Source organism: Gouania willdenowi, unplaced genomic scaffold (assembly GCF_900634775.1).
Source record: "Gouania willdenowi unplaced genomic scaffold, fGouWil2.1 scaffold_53_arrow_ctg1, whole genome shotgun sequence".
In the NCBI taxonomy this organism is placed as follows: domain Eukaryota; kingdom Metazoa; phylum Chordata; class Actinopteri; order Blenniiformes; family Gobiesocidae; genus Gouania; species Gouania willdenowi.
Window position 1 is genome coordinate 9,264 of NW_021145217.1, and position 21,270 is coordinate 30,533.

A 21,270-nucleotide genomic window follows, 5' to 3' on the forward strand; every position below is an offset into this window, starting at 1 on the left:
GGTATAAGTCTTGGATGGAGGGCAGATCAACACCAATGATCTTTTCTGCAGTCCTGAATATCCGCTGTAGTCTGTGTCTGTCTAGTTTGGTTGTAGATCCAAACCAGACAGTGATGGAGGTGCACAGAACAGACTGAATGATGGAGGTGTAGAACATTATCAGCAGCTCCTGGGGCAGGTTGAACTTCCTCAGCTGTCGCAGGAAGTACATCCTCTGCTGTGCCTTTTTCCTGGTTGAGTCTATGTGGGAGGTCCACTTCAGGTCCCGTGAGATTGTGGATCCCAGGAACCTGAAGGAGTCCACGGTAGCCACTTTGCTATTCAGAATGGTAAGGGGGGTGAGTGGGGGGGGATTTCTCCTGAAGTCCACTGTCATCTCCACTGCAAAAAGCAGTGATGCAATACTGAGGCCCCCAAACCGGACCCTCTCAACGCCCTGACTGCGCCTAGAAATTCTGTCCATAAAAGTTATAAACAGAATCGGTGACAAAGGGCAGCCCTGGCGGAGTCCAACCCTCACCGGAAACGATTTCGACTTACTGCCGGCAATGCGGACCAGACTCTGACTCCAGTCATACAGGGAACAAACAGCTCCTATCAGGAGGTTCGATACCCCATACTCCCGGAGGACCCCCCACAGGAATCCCCGAGGGACACGGTCAAATGCCTTTTCCAGGTCCACAAAACACATGTGGACTGGTTGGGCAAATTCCCATGACCCCTCAAGGACACTGCTGAGGGTGTAGAGCTGGTCCACAGTTCCACGGCCAGGACGAAAACCACATTGCTCCTCCTGAATCCGAGGTTCAACTATCCGTCGGACCCTCCTCTCCAAGTACCCCTGAATAGACCTTACCGGGGAGGCTGAGAAGTGTGATCCCTCTATAATTGGAACACACCCTCCGGTCCCCCTTCTTAAAAAGGGGGACCACCACCCCGGTCTGCCAATCCAGAGGCACTGCCCCCAATGTCCACGCGATGTTGCAGAGTCGTGTCAGCCATGACAGCCCCACAACATCCAGGGCCTTGAGGAACTCCGGGCGGATCTCATCCACCCCCGGAGCCCTGCCACCGAGGAGCTTTTTAACCACCTCGGCAACCTCAGCCCCAGAGATAGGAGAGCCCACTCTCGGGTCCCTGGGCCCTGCTTCCTGATTGGAAGGCGTGTCGGTGGGATTGAGGAGGTCTTCGAAGTATTCCCCCCACCGATCCACAACGTCTTGAGTCGAAGTCAGCAGCGCACCATCCGCACCATACATAGTGTTGACGGTGCACTGCTTCCCCCTCCTGAGACGCCGGATAGTGGTCCAGAATCTCTTCGAAGCCGTCCGGAAGTCGTTCTCCATGGCCTCACCAAACTCCTCCCATGTCCGGGCTTTTGCCTCGGCGACCGCCGTGGCTGCACTTCGCTTGGCCCATCGGTACCTGTCTGCTGCCTCCGGGGTCCCACAGGCCAAAAAGACCCGGTAGGACTCCTTCTTCAGCTTGACGGCATCCCTCACCCCCGGTGTCCACCAACGGGTTCGGGTATTGCCGCCACGACAGGCACCGACTACCTTGCGACCACAGCACCGATCAGCCGCCTCAGCAACAGAGGCACGGAACATGGCCCACTCGGACTCAATGTCCCCCGCCTCCTCCGAGACATGGTTGAAGTTTTCCCGGAGGTGGGAGTTGAAGCTCCTTTTGACGGGAGACTCTGCCAGGCGTTCCCAGCAGACCCTCACTATACGTTTGGGTCTGCCAGGTCTAACCGGCATCCTCCCCCGCCATCGGAGCCAACTCACCACCAGGTGGTGATCAGTTGACAGCTCCGCCCCTCTCTTTACCCGAGTGTCCAAGACATGCGGCCACAAGTCCGATGACACGACTACAAAGTCGATCATCGAACTGCGGCCTAGGGTGTCCTGGTGCCAAGTGCACATATGGACACCCTTATGCTTGAACATGGTGTTTGTTATGGACAATCTGTGACGAGCACAGAAGTCCAACAACAAAACACCGCTCGGGTTGCGATCAGTTGGGCCGTTCCTCCCAATCACGCCCCTCCAGGTCTCACTGTCGCTGCCAACGTGAGCGTTGAAGTCCCCCAGCAGAACGAGGGAATCCCCAGAAGGAGCACTCTCCAGTACTCCCTCTAGGAATCCAAGAAGGGTGGATACTCCGAGCTGCTGTTTGGCCCATAGGCACAAACAACAGTCATGATCCGTCCCCCCACCCAAAGGCGGAGGGAGGCTACCCTCTCGTCTACCGGGGTAAACTCCAACGTACAGGCACTAAGTCGGGGGGCAAGAAGTATAGCCACCCCGGCCCGGCGCCTCTCACCATTGGCGACTCCAGAGTAGAAGAGAGTCCAACCCCTGTCGAGAAGGCTGGTTCCAGAGCCCTTGTTATGTGTCGAGGTGAGACCGACTATATCTAGTCCGAACTTCTCCACCTCGCACACAAGCTCAGGCTCCTTCCCCGCCAGAGAGGTGACATTCCACGTCCCTAACGCTAGCTTCTGTAGCCGGGGATCAGATCGTCAAGGCCCCCGCCCTGGACGACTGCCCGATCCACATTGCACCGGCCTCATATGATCCCTCCTGCGGGTGGTGGGCCTACGGGAGGGCGGGCCCACGTCGTCCTTTCGGGCTCTACCCGGCCGGGGCCCGTGGGCAAAGCCCCGGCCACCAGGCGCTCGCACTCGAGCCCCAACCCCTGGCCTGGCTCCAAGGTGGGGCCCCGGTAGCGCCAATCCGGGCGACGTGAACTGCCTTTGTTTTTTAATATACATATATGGCTATTGAACCGCTCTTAGTCGGACCCGTCACCTGGGACCTGTTTGCCTTGGGAGACCCTACCATTTCCAAGATTCTTTGACCAGTTTCTATTTAATTAAGGGAAATATGATATCATACAGAACATGTAAGAATTTTGAGTTTTTCCAACCGTTTAACATTAAAAATTACTGCAATTATTATCAAAATAGGGTCACGATCTAAAAAGGTTGAAACCACCGAACTAAATACAGTTTATTTCCATTTATTTACTAAATGAGATGATTTAAAATGTGTGTTATCACTCATTAATTCTATCATTATGATCTATAGATGTTTTTAAATAGTTTTCTCAGTAAAATGTTGAAGTGGGACAAAGGGGAGACGAGGATTCAGAAATCAGAGAAAAGGGAACTAGAACCAAAAAGGTTTGAGAACCACTGATCTAAATAACCAGTTTAACTGGGAAACAATAATCTATGTTCCTGTTTACAGCAAAGGTTGCATTTTTTACTCAGACTAAGAGTGTTTGGTGTCAATCTAAAGATGATGTTTTTGTTTCATCAGCTGTTTTAGAAAGCATCATTGGTTCCAGAATGACAGCGTGGTACGGTAAACTTTGTGTCCAGTTGAGGTGAAAATGAAGTGTCTGGTGCAGACAAGCCTTTACCAGAAAACCTGGTTGCCTTTGAATTAATTCATAACAATAAAGAGCTCAGATTTACAATAATTTAGCAAGATTTAAATGTTTCCAGTGCAGAGAATATTACAGAGAATCAGTTTAAGTTTTTAAACAAAAACTAAAAAATCCTAAAATAAATAAATGGTTCTTTTCCTGTGAGAATCTCATCAATGCATTCTAGACTTTTGCTACAAACACTTTTACTGCAGAAGAGTCTCATGTGTTCAGTCATTTGGGAACTTATTTTATACTATTATTTATTAATTGGGCACTGCTTTATATTTGAATCTGTGTTTGCTTTTCCAATTTAGGACGTGATAGTCATAACTAGTTTTAAAATAATTATATTTAAGGAGAAATTATTCCACATTTTCTAACCCCCCTCCACCCTCCACATCCCAGGCCACGGTGACCTTAGTATTGACCTATACTGCCTATTAGGTGAACCGGTTCTGTTAGTTAATCATAAACAGCATAAAGCTGTTAAATTCCTGAGTCATGTTTATGATGAGAAATGATCACACACACACACACACACACACACACACACACACACACACACACACACACACACACACACACACACACACACACAGTGTAGACAATAGTCAATCATCAACTGCCTGATCAAAAATCATTGACTATAACAGAAACGCACCCTGCACCCAACCCCTCGGGGTGTGGGTGGTGATGGGGGTGGATGTTGGCGGGGGGGCATTTAGCTGCATTAAGTTACTCTGTGCCTCAGACAAAGGTCTTCTCTGCCTCTTTTTTGCTGGCTTTGCCCTGATATAAGTTTGAGAAAAATGAATTGGTAAACAACCGTGTGCAGCCACGGGGCCGGTCATACAGTAATCTAGCATTAGTTTGTACTGGGCTGTTATAAAGCTGTACGTCTTATCACCGGGTCGCAGGCAGGAAAGTTCCAAGTGTTGTTTTCTGGCCAGAGACAGCGGGGGGGATGAAAGACCCCCCAATCACCTTATTAACACTTGTATTACACTCACAGGGACTATGAGAATGATTTATTAAAGTGAAGTTAGTTAGTTCTGCTTTAAATCAAAACACCTAAAAGTAAATGAGATGCTAAAAATAAATATAAAAAGTAGGTTCTGGATCTAATGAAATAAGTAGTGGATGTTGGTCTGAGGCCAACCCTGGGGTCAAACACAGGTTTAATGGTGTAAAATAGTGTAAATGTGTGATGGTTAATAACAGGATTATTGGCGTTCCTTAGTTCCAACTAAGTATGTGGAGATTAATCGATACTAATCAAAGATGCGCAATGCAAGTGTATCGATCCATTCAGTGTGCATCGGTACAATTGATGGGTGAAATCGAGATGCATCAGTCACTGCGTGCCTGCATCAGTAAAATCCATGGTTGCATCCATTTTTTCATCCATCCATTTTCTGACCCGCTTGTTCCTGTTTTCAGGGTCACGGGGCATTTATTTATGTTGTATTTCAATCTATCCTGTTTTTCAAAGGCACATTGAATGCACCACAAGTAGTTGAAAAGACCAAATATTGAAAGGTTATAATTATTATTCATATTATATATGTTAATGCTACTGTATTAGCCTAATGCCTGCTGAACAGTTCACATTACTATCTGTGGCAGACAGAAATATGTACTATTATTATAAGTGTGACTTTAAGTCACTCATTGAGAATGTCACTGTTTACTGTTTAAGTTGTGACAGTGTGATAAACTGGTTCTAAACGTGAGGAACCAGTTCCTGTTCCTTATGTTGAATCTGGTTCTAAATCCAAACCCTACTGGTGAAAAGAACTGTTCATATATATGAATTCATGCTGTTTTAAGCAATTTCTATCTTTTCAACTTTTTCAACCCATTATCCAATGCTAACGCTTGGATAATGTTTACACTATGTTTTTGCTAATGTTAGGTTAGTGCTAATGCTAGGCTATTGCTAATTCTAGCCTATTGCTAATGCTAGGCTAATAATAATGCTAAGTTAACGCTAATGCTAAGCTAATGCGGTGCCAGCACCTGCATCCTCACTTGCATTTTCTTCAAGAAATGCAAATATTCTAGTTTTTATTTTTTAGTTGTGAATAGAGTTGCCACCCATCCCTTAAAATACGGAATCGTACATTATTTGACCATTAAATGGTGCGTCCCGTACTGAGCCAAAACAGAATGCTGTGTGTAGCACTAACTTTCATCCAGTCAGTGTGCTGTTAAACTTCAGAGTTCCAGATATCTGTTGTGAAACTCAGAGCTTTGACATCTTTTATCTTCTCTAATGTGTGTTTACACTCTTTACCATGATACTCAGGTAGCGCTGTCTGTCTCACACTCATATCTTCAGCTCATCATCTCATGACGTGGAGATGGATCAGGACACGGTGAAGGAACAACATGAGATCCAGACTGAAGATCAGAGGTGAGACCACATCAGAGCTCAGCACTCACACCTCTGTACATCAGTGTTACACTGTGTGTGTGTGTGTGTGTGTGTGTGTGTGTTCAAGGACCAGGAAGCATCTCGCAACTGGACCTGGACCCAGCTGTGTGTCCTTTAGAAGTGACCGGTCCATGTACAGACTCATTGAATTCAAAGGAGGTCCATCTACTGACCCACAGTGAGTCCACATAAAGAAGGTTGCTGGTTGTCTTCCTGATGGTCCAGGGGCCTCATTTATTGATCCGTTCATAGAACTGGTTCTAAATACGTTCAGACCAATGAAATGTAGAATGTGCACCAGTACAAAAAGAATCAGTATTTATGAAGCGTGTGGACAGAGGTCGTACACACAGCGACTTTTCTTAATTTGATACAATTGATTAAACATAAGATGATCATGATGATATATTTTCATTGTGATGAACATATATTACACACATTGGTGTAAAACGTGTGTGTGTGTGTGTGTGTGACTTTACATCCCTACACCTGCAGGAGTTGATATATGACATTGTAAAGTAAAACTAATATTTCATTTTTTCATTTTTAAACATGTGAAACCCCTCACACACGAAAAAACAACCACAAAAACAAAAAAACCCATAAACCAAAAAAATAAAGAAAGAAAAACTCTGCCACTGTTAAAAGAGGAGTGAAACTTTATAGTGAATAACTCCATAGGAATGTGTATGAACTGTGTATGAACGTTGGTGGTGGTCAGAGGGGCCGTAGGCACCAAATAGTAGCCACACTTCTGTCAGTCTGCCCCAGGGCACCTGTGGCTACAATGTAGCTTGCCACCACTAGTATGCCTGGAGTGAATGAATAATTTATTTATTTATTTATTTATTTATTTATTTATTCAGTTTATTTCCGACATGGTTACATTCGCTTTTTTTTTTTTTTTTTTTACATTTTTTTTTTTTTTTTTGTACATGCCGAAAAAGGAGACGAGAGAAGCAGTTTGCTTATCTGGGTCCCGTCCCCTGTTTTACCATCGCAAATTTACATGCGTTTACATGTCTCTCTGGTCAAACATTCCTTGAGTTGTTCTGAACAGTCCTTTTTTGTGTATTCTCATCTGTAGTCAGTGTTGTCTTGTTTTTATTCCTCCTCCTCTCTATCGTTGTTCCTGTTGGCCTTGTTCCCTGCCAGACGTTGTTAGCATTCCTCCAGTTCAAGAATAGTTCCTCTTTCGAAGGTGTTTGAAAGGTTTTTCCCTTTTCATCCATAATGTCACCACTCGGGAATGTCTCTTTTGGACACACAAGTTTGCAGCTTGTTTTGTCTCTACTTCAAGGTTAATCCAGCTGTTGTTAGTTCTATTGGCAGTGTTATATTTTCCACTGTTAGATTTAACTTGTATAAACACATTATTATATCTTAGTTCATAAGCAAGGTAGTAATTTCATTGAATTATATCTTAGTTCATAAGCAAGGTAGTAATTTCATTGTACAGGAAAACGTGTTTCTAACTGCACATATGACAATAAACACTTTGAATTTAAATTTAATGTAATCCTTAATCACCCCACCACCTAGCAACTGAAATGAATAAATGACAGACCTTTTTTACTCTTGGTTTCCACATTTAATTCAGTCTCCGTAAAATAATAATAATGGTTTCTGTTCACGCTTTCAGTTAATATTATTATTATTATTATTCATATTATTGTTATTATATACTAGTACAGTTCCCGTTGGAAGTATGTATTCATGCGGGTGCAAAATGTGGGTGCAATTTTCCTGGTTTAATTCTATGGGACATGTGCATGACTTCATCATCACTTTTATATTTTTTTGTATCGTGTATTTTTCTGTAACATATGTTTTTTGGAGTCATGTGTATTTGTGTATCTTTCTGTTGTCTTTTTGTGCATAAATGTTTGCTGTTTTTTATTAAAGTTTTTTTTTGTAATGTATGTTTTTTTGGAGTCGTGTATTTTTTTATAATTACTGTTTTTGTTGCTATTGTAGTGTGATTTAGGAGTAATTTTGTGCATTTTTTGTATAAATATTTAGTTTTGTGTATTTTGAGCCATTTTCATATTTTTGTTGTATTTTTCTGTAAATTTATGTTTTTTTGAAGTCGAGTACAGTGCCCGTCGGAAGTATGTATTCATATAGTGGGAGCTTAAGAAGAGTTGTCAACATCAATCACTATGATTCATTGTTAGAGTCATGAATGTTCACCACACATTAGAAAAGATTTAGATGAAATATTTTCCAGATCCACTAACTGTAAATGTGAAAGTTTGACCTGATGGTGGCGCTAGAGAACAGGTCAGTGTTTCATTATTTATGGATTCAACTAATAAACAAAGTGTCTGACACTAAGGCCCTGTACTACTTTTTTTTTTTTTTTTTTTCCTCTTGTCTGCACATACTGTCAAAGGTCAACACTACAAGAAGTGAAATCATTTTGACACAGCAATGGATGTTTTGTTATTGCAATAAAATACATTGATTTATTTTATTGCTTAATTGTGATCATCACCAGCCCTCCCTAAGGAAGGGTAAGAAATCTTTTATTATAGGGAGGATATAGAAAGGAAGAGCAGTGTTACGCCTAAGTGGAGGGGGAGGGGGAGGGGAAAGGGAGCAGGGAGGAGAGACTCAAGGTAGGAAATGGAAAGGGTGGGAAGAATTGATTATTTTACAGTGAGGTGAGATGTGAAGTTGTAGAATATATTGTGCTTATTATGTTGTGTAATCAAGCCAGTATAGTGACAAGTGTGAAGCTTAGCTATAATGGTGGTGGCTGTGGACGGGAAATGAGTGAGTGGTAGTACCTAAAGCAGGTATTTGGGATTAACGTGTCTAAGGTTAAGCCCAGTATGAGTTTTATCCCACATCCCAAGGCGTGCCAGTGCATCGTATACTAGTATATGTGAAAAAACCGCTACCGCAAACCCAGGAACTGCCCCGGGCCCGCAGATGCAGCCAGGCCAGCAGAAATAGCGGGGGACAGGGAGCCCCAGACAACCCCCCCACGGCCCAATACTACTAATCTAGATTATTATATCCTGGATTAATCTCTGTTAGCTTCAACTAACCAAACATTCCCTGTCAGAGAGAAGCTGTCCTACGAAGGTCGATTACAACACGCTAATTATAGCCAATTGTTTTCAGCCTGGATTCACATGAAAGGGGTGGAGCTAGCAGCGTCAATCACTACAATTGTAGGAAGATGAGTTATTATTAATGGGTTAGATAACTAAGAATATTAATTATGATTATCAATATTACTTCAAAATTTTTGCTGGGTGCCACTCCTTTTAACAGGAGAAATATGTCTAAGTTTTTAGACTAAACTCATCAATGTGAAACCAGGGGAAAGTGAATTCTAATGGCAATATCTACACCATAGTCACAGCTTTAATGAATCAGAGGAATCAAAGATTATGTTTAACCTTTTATTCAAAAGTCAACAATTAACACAGTCAAAATATCAATTGAAATGGGATAATTAAATCATGATAAAATTCATTTCTAGGCTAATAAAAGTGAGGATTATATGTAGTAAAGTGAAATCACTATGCTAGGAGAAAGCTAGTCTACTAAATATTGAATAAAAATGCAGGATACATATTCGAATAATAAGATCATAAAATCAAAGAATGAAATCATACAGAGAGCTCATAACGAAGAGAGGGAGACAGACAAAGGGGAGACGAACACACATGAATGAGATGAACTGTGTGGAGCATGTTGTGAGTGCGTGTAAGTTTGTAGTTATGGAAGTATGTTTGTGATCTATTGTGGATGAAGTTGCTGATGAAAGTTCATTCTTGTACCTTGAAGATGATGTCAGGGTGGACCTGGAGGTGCAGTTTGGAGCAGTGCAGCAGGACGTGTCACCGTTGGATTCTGTTGTGTTTCACAGAGTTTAGCCCCTTCAGCCGATCCAAGCGGGTCTGGCTTTCGCAGCTGGTTATAGAATGGCTCTTGGCTAACTACAATGGTCGCGGGCCGGGCTTCCTTTCGGCTGTTACGCACGTCACTAGGTGCGGAATTCGTCCGAACCAAGCAGCTGTTGTTTCCAAAATCTAACTGTTTCAACTAAAAATAAAATGAAAAGATGAGGAGGGAAAGGAAACGCGTTGAGTATTGAAACGCCAGCATCCCAAGGAACTGAAGTTTCTGGCGGCGTTCTTCCTTTTAAAAGCTTATCTTTGGGACTGGCCTCCTAAGGAGGGAACTTCGTTGATTGGTTTAAAGTTGCCAGCATCTCAGCTGGCTGCCTTTGGGTGTGTCTTGGGTGTGTGTATGTGAGACAAAAGACAGACGGCAAAGGGATGATTCTAAACATAAAAGAATGCCTAATAATTAATTCCACATATTTCAAAACATCTTTTCAACATCATATCTTGAAATATCATCTATAATGAAAGAGTTTGATACCAAACATGACTGGAAAACATCCTCGGAACACTTTGGGAACCGGTTAATGAATTTTACTTGTAATTACTCATAAACATAAATGTCAAAAATCATGTTATACCTCTTCTTAACTATATGGTTGCAGTAGATACCTCAAACTAACTTTTGTGATGTTTTCTGGTAATTTTAAGCACTTTTAAATGATAAACACTTTAAAATAGCATTCTGTTGGTTATTGAATTACATGAAACGAGTGTGATCGAACAAACAATATTTGCAATTTAAATTTCTGTAGAAATCATTCCAATAATGTTTTCATTTGTAACTTTTCAGTCAAGCACATGTCCTTTGTTCTCATTTGAGCAGGAGAACTGGGGTTATTCCAACGTCCTGTGTAACCATTGGTGTGGGTTCGAGAGGTGGCAGCATCTGCAGGGGGTCGGAGCCCAGAGTTTGAAAACTTAGCATGTAAACATTGACTGACTGCTTCCTTTTGATCGTAATGTAGCAGAGGGGTGATAACAGGAGACAAACTGTTCTTGGATCCTCCTGTCCCTTTGTTCGGGCAGGAAGGGGAGAAGACCCCCCTGTGGGGAGTCGTAAAAAAAGAAGTTCGTACTGAATACTTCAAAGAGTTGGGTCAGCCTTTGCGGCTCCGGTATTGAGTTCAAAGGCCACATAGTGGGGTTAGCTCTGCATCTCAAAGTTGCGGGGGCAGTTGTGTGTAAACAGTTCGTGATAAAGAACAGGCTCCTTGGTTAATTCCTGCTAGCAAAGGGGGGAGGCTTTACGCTTGATGTGGTTTAGTTCCCTACACAATGGAGAAAACTGGCAGAGCGTCTTTACAGTAGGAACAGTTTATGATTTTACACTTGCTGTATGAAAGGAGCTTCTTTTTAAAAAATTAAATTTGATTGATTGATTGATTGATTAATTAAATATCATGAATTTATATCCATGATGACAATGAAGAGCAACAATAGTGCTGTGCACCAGGAGGTGGAGCTTTTATACTCCCTCAGATCTGATCCACTTCATAATCTGGTCTGATCAGGTTAAAACGTTGTTTGTTCCTACATGTAACACTATTTTAGTAACAGTTACTGGCAGAATGGGTAACATTTGGTTCAGTTTGTCTCAAATAGTGTGAACTGTAGCACCTGGAATACAGTGTGTGATGTCATTAAATAATCTGATGTTCCTAGTTATTGAATCACCAATAATGAGTGACTAGGAATGTGTCACTGATGGCTGATGGGGACTCTCCGTCATTGGGGTCTTTCTGCGTAGAAGCAGCTCTGCAGCAGGTGGAGTAGAGCGGTGTTTGTTGATGGCTGTAGGGCTGTACGTGGAACCAGAGTGTCTCTGTACTGCTGCTCTGAGAAGTTTTAGACGGGCTACGGAGGATTTGGACTGATGGGAATTCAATCAGCAGTGGTGGAGACGTTTTCCTGGTGGTTGTTTCAGTCGCTCAATTGGACTGAGTTTGTCTCTATAGAGGGCTTCAAAACTGTTATGGAGAGTAACCGGAGGAGGGACAATATAAATAAATAATTTCACAGTATTTTCCACCTTTAATGTGACCTATAACCTGTACAATGCAATTGAAAAACAAACTGAAATGTTTCAGGGAGGTGAAGTAAAAATAAAAATAAAAACTGAGAGAAAGTGTGCACACCCTCTTATACAGACCCTTTATAAAAAATTGAATATCATGGAAAAGTTTTTTAATTTTCATAATTTCATTCAAAAAGTTAAACTTTCATAGATAATAGATTCAGGGTCCACAGTTTAAACAATTTCAAGTATTTATTTATTTTTATTCCAATGAAGGGGTAAGAGCCCACACATGTCAGCCTAGAGCATCTTGCTTCGGCTGCACAGCGACGCACATGCTGGTTTGGCCATGTCCTTCACCTACCTCCTGACCATTTGACGAAAGCTATTCTACAGTTTGACCCAAGGGCAGCAGGTTGGAGACAACCAGGAGGCAAGCCCCACCCACAATGGGTCAACATCATAACAGGCGATCTGAGACAGGGAGGATGTAGATCTGCTGGCACGGGACCGCCAGCTTTGGAAGAAATTGGTTCACCTGGACCGCCCTCACCGCAGGAGCCCTAGTTAATTAGTTTTGTATGTGTATGGTGTTTTCATAATTATTTATTATTTTTGTATATAAATTGTGTTTAAATGCCCTATTTAGTGTGGTGTGTTAAACAGCCAGAATGAAAAGTGGCTCATTGAGAGTGGTAAGCGCCCCGAATAAAAAAAAAAAAAATCAATTTTGATGGACTATGTTATTTGAAATGCTGTTGATGTAAATCTCAGCAAACAGTGGAAGGTGAAAGAGAAAAGGCTTTGTAGGAATGGTCTCCAGTGTGTAGGTGAGTCTTAGACAGTGTGTGATCTTCAGATTTGTGAAGGATTGAAGACAAATAAAGCCTCAGTCCAACAGACTTGTTCTCCTGTTCAGTGGAAACATGCTGAGATGTTCCACACGTGAGCTGAGCTCCAAAGGCTGCACCACACTCACTGCACTGTGGCTCTGCAGGACATCACCCACTGTTACTGATGTTTACATGATGTTAGCAGAGCTTCCTGTGCTTTCCTCCAGCTGCTCCTCAGCATGTCTGAGTGTCTGTGTCTTCTCCACAGCAGCTTGGAGGGTGTGGATGGTTCCTTTGGAGCTGAGTCTGACTCCATCTTTATGGTGTGTACGTCTACAAAGACACTAAACCTGTGTCAGCCTGTGATCAAACCACTGTATACACACACACACACACACACATACACACACGGAGCAGGACTTCACTCATCACCTTTATTGTGTTTGTGTTCCAGCTGCTGGAGGACAACGTCATCAGCTTTGTTAAGGCTGAACTCAAACACATGCAGAAGATTGTGGGTGGAGATGATCCAGAGTGCTCAGAGAGTCAGATGGAGGGTGAAGATGAGGAGCAGAGGAGGAGCAGGGAGGCCTTTCTGAACATCACAGTGTATTTCCTGAAGAGGATGAAGCAGGAGGAGCTGGCTGAGCGTCTGCAGAGCAGTAAGAGCATGTGAACATCTTCACTGTGAGGAACATCACATGAAGGACACAAAGCTGGCTTTTCTTTTTCAAAGCATGATTCAATCAGTCACATTTAATCTGAGGAACCATCCAGACTGAGAACATCACACACTTTGATCTCCAATGTTCAAACCTGCTCTGACTTCTCCACTCTAACATTACGTTTTTCTTCATTCAGGAACAAAGGCTCATCGATACCAACGTGAGCTAAAGTCCAAGCTGAAGAAGAAGTTCCAGTGTGTGTCTGAGGGCGTGGCTAAAGCAGGAAGTCCAACCCTCCTGAAGGAGATCTACACAGAGCTCTACATCACAGAGGGAGGGAGTGGAGAGGTCAACCAGGAACACGAGGTCATACAGATAGAAACAGCATCCAGGAGATCAGACACAGCAGAAAGAGCCATCACACTAGAAGAGCTCTTTAAAGCCCCTCCTGGAAGACCTCGACCAATCAGGACAGTGATGACAAAGGGCGTGGCTGGCATTGGGAAAACACTCTTAACACACAAGTTCACTGTGGACTGGGCTGAAGACAAAGCCCAGCAGGAGTTCCACTACACGTTCCCACTGACCTTCAGGGAGCTGAACATGCTGAGGGGGAGGAGCTTCAGCCTGGTGGGACTTGTTGATCACTTCTTCTCTGGAAGCAAAGAAGCAGGAATCTGCAGCTTCCAGGACTTCCTGGTTTTGTTCATCTTGGATGGTCTGGATGAGTGTCGGCTCACTCTGGACTTCCTCAGCACTCAGACCCTGACTGATGTCTCAGAGTCCACCTCAGTGGAGGTTCTGCTGATAAACCTCATCAAAGGAGAACTGCTTCCATCAGCTCGCCTCTGGATAACCACACGGCCTGCAGCAGCCAATCAGATCCCTCCTGAGTGTGTGGACATGGTGACAGAAGTCAGAGGGTTTACGGACCATCAGAAGGACGAGTACTTCAGGAGGAGGTCCACAGATGAGGAGCAGGTCAGCAGGATCATGTCTCACATCAGGATGTGTCGTAGCCTCCACATCATGTGCCACATCCCACTCTTCTGCTGGATCACTGCTACAGTTCTGGAGGATGTGTTGAAGAGAAGAGAGGAGGGAGAGCTGCCCAGGACTCTGACTCAGATCTACAGCCACTATGTGGTCCTTCAGAACAAAGTCAAGATGGAGAAGTTTGATGGAGGAGCTGCCACAGATTCACACTGGAGTCCACAGAGCAGGGAGATGATAGAGTCTCTGGGAAAACTGGCTTTTGAGCAGCTACAGAAAGGAAAATTGATTTTCTATGAGAGTGACCTGACAGAGTGTGGCATGGACCTCAGAGCAGCCTCAGTGTGCTCAGGAGTGTTCACACAGGTCTTCATAGAGGAGAGCAACCTGTACCAGGACAAGGTGTTCACCTTCATCCACCTGAGCCTGCAGGAGTTTTTGGCTGCTCTTCATGTCCATCAGACCTTCATCAGCTCTAAAGTCAACCTGCTGGAACATAAACCACTGAACCTTCCCCATAGTGGAGGTCAGCCTGACTTTACCCTTCTCCATCAGAGTGCTGTGGACGAGGCCTTACAGAGTCCAAATGGACACTTGGACTTGTTCCTCCGCTTCCTGCTGGGTCTTTCACTGCCGACCAATCAGAGGCTCCTACAAGGCCTGCTGACACAGACAGGAAGTGACTCACAGACCAATCAGAGAACAGTTAAATACATCAAGGAGAAGCTGAGTGAGAGTTTGTCCACAGAGAGAAGCATCAACCTGTTCCACTGTCTGAAAGAAGTGAATGATCGCTCTCTGCTGGAGCAGATCCAATGGTACATGAATTCAGGACGTCTCTCCACAGAGAAACTGTCTCCTGCTCAGTGGTCAGCTCTGGTCTTCATCTTAATGTCATCACAAGAACATCTGGATGTCTTTGACCTGAAGAGATTCTCTCCTTCAGAGGAAGCTTTTCTGAAGCTGCTCCCAGTGGTCAAAGCCTCTCAGAAAGTTGAGTATGTGACTTTAGAAGAACATGTCTTTAATTCTCTCACAGACAAACATCTGTAAGGTTTCTCTGATTCTTCATCAGGTTGAGTTTCTGTGGTCTCTCAGAGAGAAGCTGTGCAGCTCTGTCCTCAGTCCTCAGTTCTCAGTCCTCCAGTGTGAAACATCTGGACCTGAGTAACAATGATCTGCAGGATTCAGGTGTGAAGCTGCTGTGTGAAGGACTGAAGAGTCCTCACTGTAAACTGGACTCTCTCAGGTCAGTGGATCACATGTTCCATCAACATTGTCCTGTTCCTTGTCTCCTCACTTGTTTCCTGAGTTGTGGATGTTTTTCTGAATCCAGTCTGTCAGGTTGTGTCATCACAGAGGTGGGCGGGGCTTCTCTGGCAGCAGCTTTGAGCTCCAACTCCTCCAGTGTGAGAGAGCTGGACCTGAGCTACAACCATCCAGGAGACTCAGCATTGAAGCTGCTCTCTCAGAGACTGAACACTCTGAGGTGAGACACATCACAGCAGCTCATCACATGTTCACATCAATCCCCATCACATGTTTGACAGAGAGCTGTATCAGAGGAATGTGATGAAGGTGTGAGAGGTGGGACACTAAAGGAGGAGGACTGGGACAGGTTAGAGGGATGAAGGAGAGAGATAAGAAAGGAGTGAGGAGAAGCTGATGGAGAACTTTGAGGAGCTGATGAAGGAATGAGAGAGAAGATCAGAGGAGGTAGAACCAATCAGTGAGGATTGTGTTCATACAGAAATATAAATATATCTTATGAAATTATATTTTAAATATTTTCTCTGACACAAGTTATCAAGTCAAAAAATTAGGGATGAACTAAAATGTGAATTATTGACCGAAAACTGAAATAAATCATTGCATTTCTAGCTCTGAATGTTAATAACCAGTAAAATTAAAACATTACAATTGTATAAATTAATACCAATCTATGATAAAACCACAGGCTGTCAAAGGTCAAACTACAAGAAGTGCAATCGTATCTTTTTAAGACAGCAATACATGTTTTGTTATTGCAAATAAATAAATTAATTTATTTTATTGCATAATTGTGACCATCACCAGCCCTCCCTAAGGAAGGGTAAGAAATACTTTATTGGGTGAGGGTGTGGGGGGGAGGTGGTGGGGGGGAAGGGAGCAGGGAGGAGAGATTCAAAGTAGTAAATGTAAAGTGTGGGGAAGAGTTAATTATTTTAAAGTGAGAGTGAGATGTGAAGTTGTAGTTGTGTATATTGTGCTTATTGTGTTGTGTAATCAATCCAGTCTGGTGACCAGTGTGAAGCTTAGGTATAATGGTGGTGGCTGTGGACAAAGGGAAGGAGTGAGTGGTAATACAGGTATTTAGGATCAACTTGTCTAAAGTTAGGCCCACTATGAGTTTTATCCCACAGTCTAAGACATGCCAGTGCATCGTAGACCGATGTATGTGCAAGAACCACTACTGCAAACCCAAGCGCTGCCCTAGACCCGAAAATGCAGCCAGGCTAGCAGAAAGAGTGGGGGCCAGGGAGCCCAGACAACCCCCTCATGGATGAGCAGCCCTCCAGACACCCCTGAGACCCCAAGCCGAGAGGCAGCAACCGTCCCCCACACACACATCCGAGAAAGCACCAAGGAACCGAAGACCCTCCGCCCCACCATACCCGATTGCACCATCCTGATGTATTTGTACCCATCCATCAACAGAGGAGCCGGGCCGCCACCCGACAGGCCAAAATATGTAATCCTACCCACCTTCCTGTTATGGTGCCTCTCCATTCCCCAATCGAGAGGAACTTCCCTATCCCCTGTGTGAATGTGTGTGTTTAGTAAATGTATGAGGTGCAATTAAAAGAAAGGGGATGGAGAGGAGCGGTGCTCCCCATCCAACTATTGTGTATATATGGGTATGTGGTGCAATAGCTCCGGAGGGTGGAAGTGGTGGTCGCACCCTCTGGGGGGTGGTGTATTCAGGTGTGATTAACATTGGAGGGATTGGTAGGGTAACTTGAGGTGGGAATGTCGCCCTAGTGCCACTACTCAGTAGCACAGGCGGCGGCCATCTTTGCAGATCATTTGTGACTTTATCCAGCAGCGGATCTAGGTTCAGTTTAATTAATTCATTTAAGTTTGGTGATATATTTAAGCCTAGATATTTAATTGTGTTTGTGGGGGAGGGGTATTGTGGGTTTTGGCTTAATGGATTACATGAATTTTTTGTTAAAAGGGAGGATTGACGATTTTGACCAGTTAATGGAATAGTCTGATAGTTTAGAGAAGCTGTTTATTAGTTTAAATACTTCCTCTAATGAGGATGGGGTTCTTCCAAATAGAGTAAAATATCATCTGCATAAAGATTAATTTTGTGTTCTGAGATGGATGAGTGGATTCCTTTAATAACAGAGTTCTGACGAACAGCTGCTACGAGAGGTTCAACGAATATTGCAAAGAGCAAAGGTGAGAGTGGGCAACCTTGTCTGGTTCCCCTCTGCAGTGTGAAGCTTTGGGATGTTATTTTGTTTGTGGTTACTGAGGCCTTAGGTTTAGAGTATAGGGTGGAGATCCATTGTATGAATGATTCTCCAAAGCCAAATATGCCAAGGACAGCAAGGAGGAATGACCAGTTGACTCTATCGAATGCTTTTTCTGCGTCAAGTGACAAGATTATTGTTTTCTTTTTAGAGTTCTGTGCCATGTTGATCAAATTAAACAGTCTTCTAACATTGTCTGTGGAGTGTCTATTTTTAATTGACTGTACTACTTTCTCTAACCTGGAAGTGAGTGCTTTGGAAATAATTTTTATGTCTGTGTTAATAAGCGAGATGGGACGGTAACTTGAGGGTAACATGAGGTTTTTGTCTGGTTTAAGTAGTAATTTAATGTTTGCTGTATTCATGTGGCCTCCTACATAACCTTTATTTTTAATCTCTGTTACTACTCTGAAAAAAAGCAGAGCCAGCATTGACCAGAAATGTTTTAGGAATTCAGCAGGGAACCCATCTGGACCGGGTGCTTTGCCTGTCGACATGCTATCCAAAGCATTTTGTAGTTCTTGTAAGGTTAATGGTGAGTCTAAGGTGGTTTTCTGATCTATGGTGAGCTGTGGTAGGTTTACGTTATTGAGGAAGGTTTTAATATCTTCAGGGTCAGGGTTTAAGTTAGATGAGTAAAGATTTTGATAATCATAAAAAACCTTATTAATGTCCTGAGGTAAGTTTAAAGTTTGACCTGAGTTGTCAGAAATTGCTGCTATAAAGGAATTTTCTTTGATGTGTTTGAGCTGATTTGCTAAATATTTGCCTGATTTATTAATATAATCAAAGTTTTTGTATAGCAATTATTGCAAAATAAAAAGTTTTGTATTTTTGGAGTTTTCTGAACAAAAGTTCTCAGGAATTGTTAACATTAGACTCACTGAACATCTGGAGACACATAACATCCTAGCTGATGAGCAGAATGACTTTAGAAAATGTAGGACCTGCATTGATCATATTTATGTTTTATCATCTATGCTGAGGGCCAGGCTGCAAGAGGGAAAACCAACATTTGTCTTTTTGTTGATTTCCAGAAGGTTTTTGACTGGATCAACAGGGATCTTTAATGTATAAATTACTGGATTATGGCATTACTGGTACATTCTATGATGATGTCAAATCACTCTATAAAGCCCCAGTTGCATGTGTGCAAATCAATGGTTTAAAAACTGGTTGGTTCTCCATCACGTTTGGTGTAAAACAAGGAGATGTGTTGTCTTTGTTTTCCCTTTATATAAATAATGTGGTAAATGAAATTATGGAAGCTAATCTGGGTATTTGTATAAATAACTGTAATTTAAGTCTTTTATTGTATGCTGATGATATTATTTTTCTGGCAAATTTACATAATATGTTAAATATTTTAAATACATGGTGTAAAAATGGAGACTGACTCTAAATAAAGATAAAACACAGATCATGTATTTTAGGAAAAATCATGACTTGAGAAGTAATTATAATTTTATATATGGCCTGTCTTAGTTTATACAAGTTCATACAAGTTCCTAGGATTGATCTTTAATGACTTTATGAGTTTTCAAGAGGGAACAAAGTTTTTGGCTGAGTCAGCAGGAAGAGCTTTGGGCTGTGTGAGAACAATGACTATAAAATACAGTTGTCATGTTGACAGTTGTTACTGTTTTATTTTGAGGTTTTGGGTCGACTCTCAATACAGTATCTACTGACAGTTCTTTTGGTTTTATGTGATATGTTTTTATTTGGTTTCACTGTTTGTTTTGTGTGTGCGTGCATGTTTATGTTGCTTTTTATGTAATATTGTAAATATTTGTATTTAATATTGTCATTTATTATTGTAATGAAAATGAAGGAGACCCCAGTCAGAATAGTTCCTGCAATAAGTCAGGAGCTAATGGAGCTCAATAAAATCAAATGAAATGAAATTAAATAATTTTTATTATTATAATTTTTAACAGAAAATACACATATTAAAATCCCCATATATTTAATGTTTTTATTTGTAAATTTATCACACTCTCTCTCACGTACCCCCTGCAGTACCGTTGTGTACCCCTAGGGTACGCGTACCCCCATTTGAGAAACACTGTAATAAATAAGATTTTAGTTGACTAAATCTGTTACAGATATAATCGACTAAAACATAAAGCATTAGAGTTTATTTATTTTTGAAATATTCAGTTACTGTTGATCAACCTGATATATGATGGTATTAATGTTTGTAAACACAGACAGATTAGATGTGATCAATACGTTTGATCACATGATCACATGAGTTCTGATTGGATTTCAGCCGAGGTGACCAAATAGTGTAAATATACATATATATATAATAGTGTATAGTTTAGTTTTTATTAGTCAGTGAAGATATAAATATAAGTTGATATAGTTTTTGTTAACATGTATTTTTATTAAATTATTCATTGTTTAGTTATTGTCACTTTAAAAACTTTAATCAACATAAACTATGATAAAATGTTTAGTCGACTAAATGAACAGTATAAAGTGCAAACCTCCATCAAGCTCTGAACCTCCTCTTCACAGATATTATCAGTTATCAATGATCAATGATCCTGATCATGGTACCATGATCATTAACACTTTAAAGGCTTGGAACCACATTTATATCTCATTAATAAACATCCAGTAGGTCACAATGTATGGACACACACTTTAAAAAAAAAGAAAATAAATCAATGAAATGCATAATCTGGATCTGATCAGGATGAAGCTCAGTGGGATCATTGATTAACCACCCAATATAACTGAGTCACATTTTATACAGATCCATCAATTACAAACCCAGATATGAATTATTATGATGATGAGAGATAGATATTTTTTATCTTTGAAACTGATCAGAATCAGTTCATTGATCAGGAGTCCCTCTGGCAGAAGAAATCTTTCCTCCTTGGTGGAGGTAATAAAGCAGATGAAGTGTACGGCAGAGGTTTGAATCCTGTCAATAATGTGATGATGATTATCATTATTAATAAATGAATGTCTTTCTCCCACAGACTGAGTTTCTGTGGTCTCTCAGAGAGAAGCTGTGCAGCTCTGTCCTCAGTCCTCAGCTCTCAGTCCTCCAGTGTGAAACATCTGGACCTGAGTAACAATGATCTGCATGATTCAGGAGTGAAGCTGCTGTGTGAAGGACTGATTAGTCCTCACTGTAAACTGGACTCTCTCAGGTCAGTGGATCACATGTTCCATCAACATTGTCCTCACTGCATGAAAACTGAGATTATCCACCCTGTGAATGCCTGATAATTCCTGTATATGCCCAGGATTATCAGCAGTGATCAGCAGTTCACTGAGAAGTCCCCCCACCCCCACTGTAAATGTTTTTCTATAATTAGCATTTCAATGTCTAGCCTGCCTGACTGAAACTAACCAACCATTGGAAGAAACCACAGACAGTTCAGAAGTAAAATCACCTGTGATTGGACAGAAAGTCCCTCACT

The 21,270-nt window shown here is 42.2% G+C and overlaps 1 pseudogene; it reads left to right on the forward strand.

The window, feature by feature from the left end:
* Window positions 1–13,262: 13,262 nt before the first annotated feature.
* LOC114460592 (protein NLRC3-like) lies at window positions 13,263–14,685 on the forward strand (annotated as a pseudogene).
* The last annotated feature ends 6,585 nt before the right edge of the window (window positions 14,686–21,270 follow it).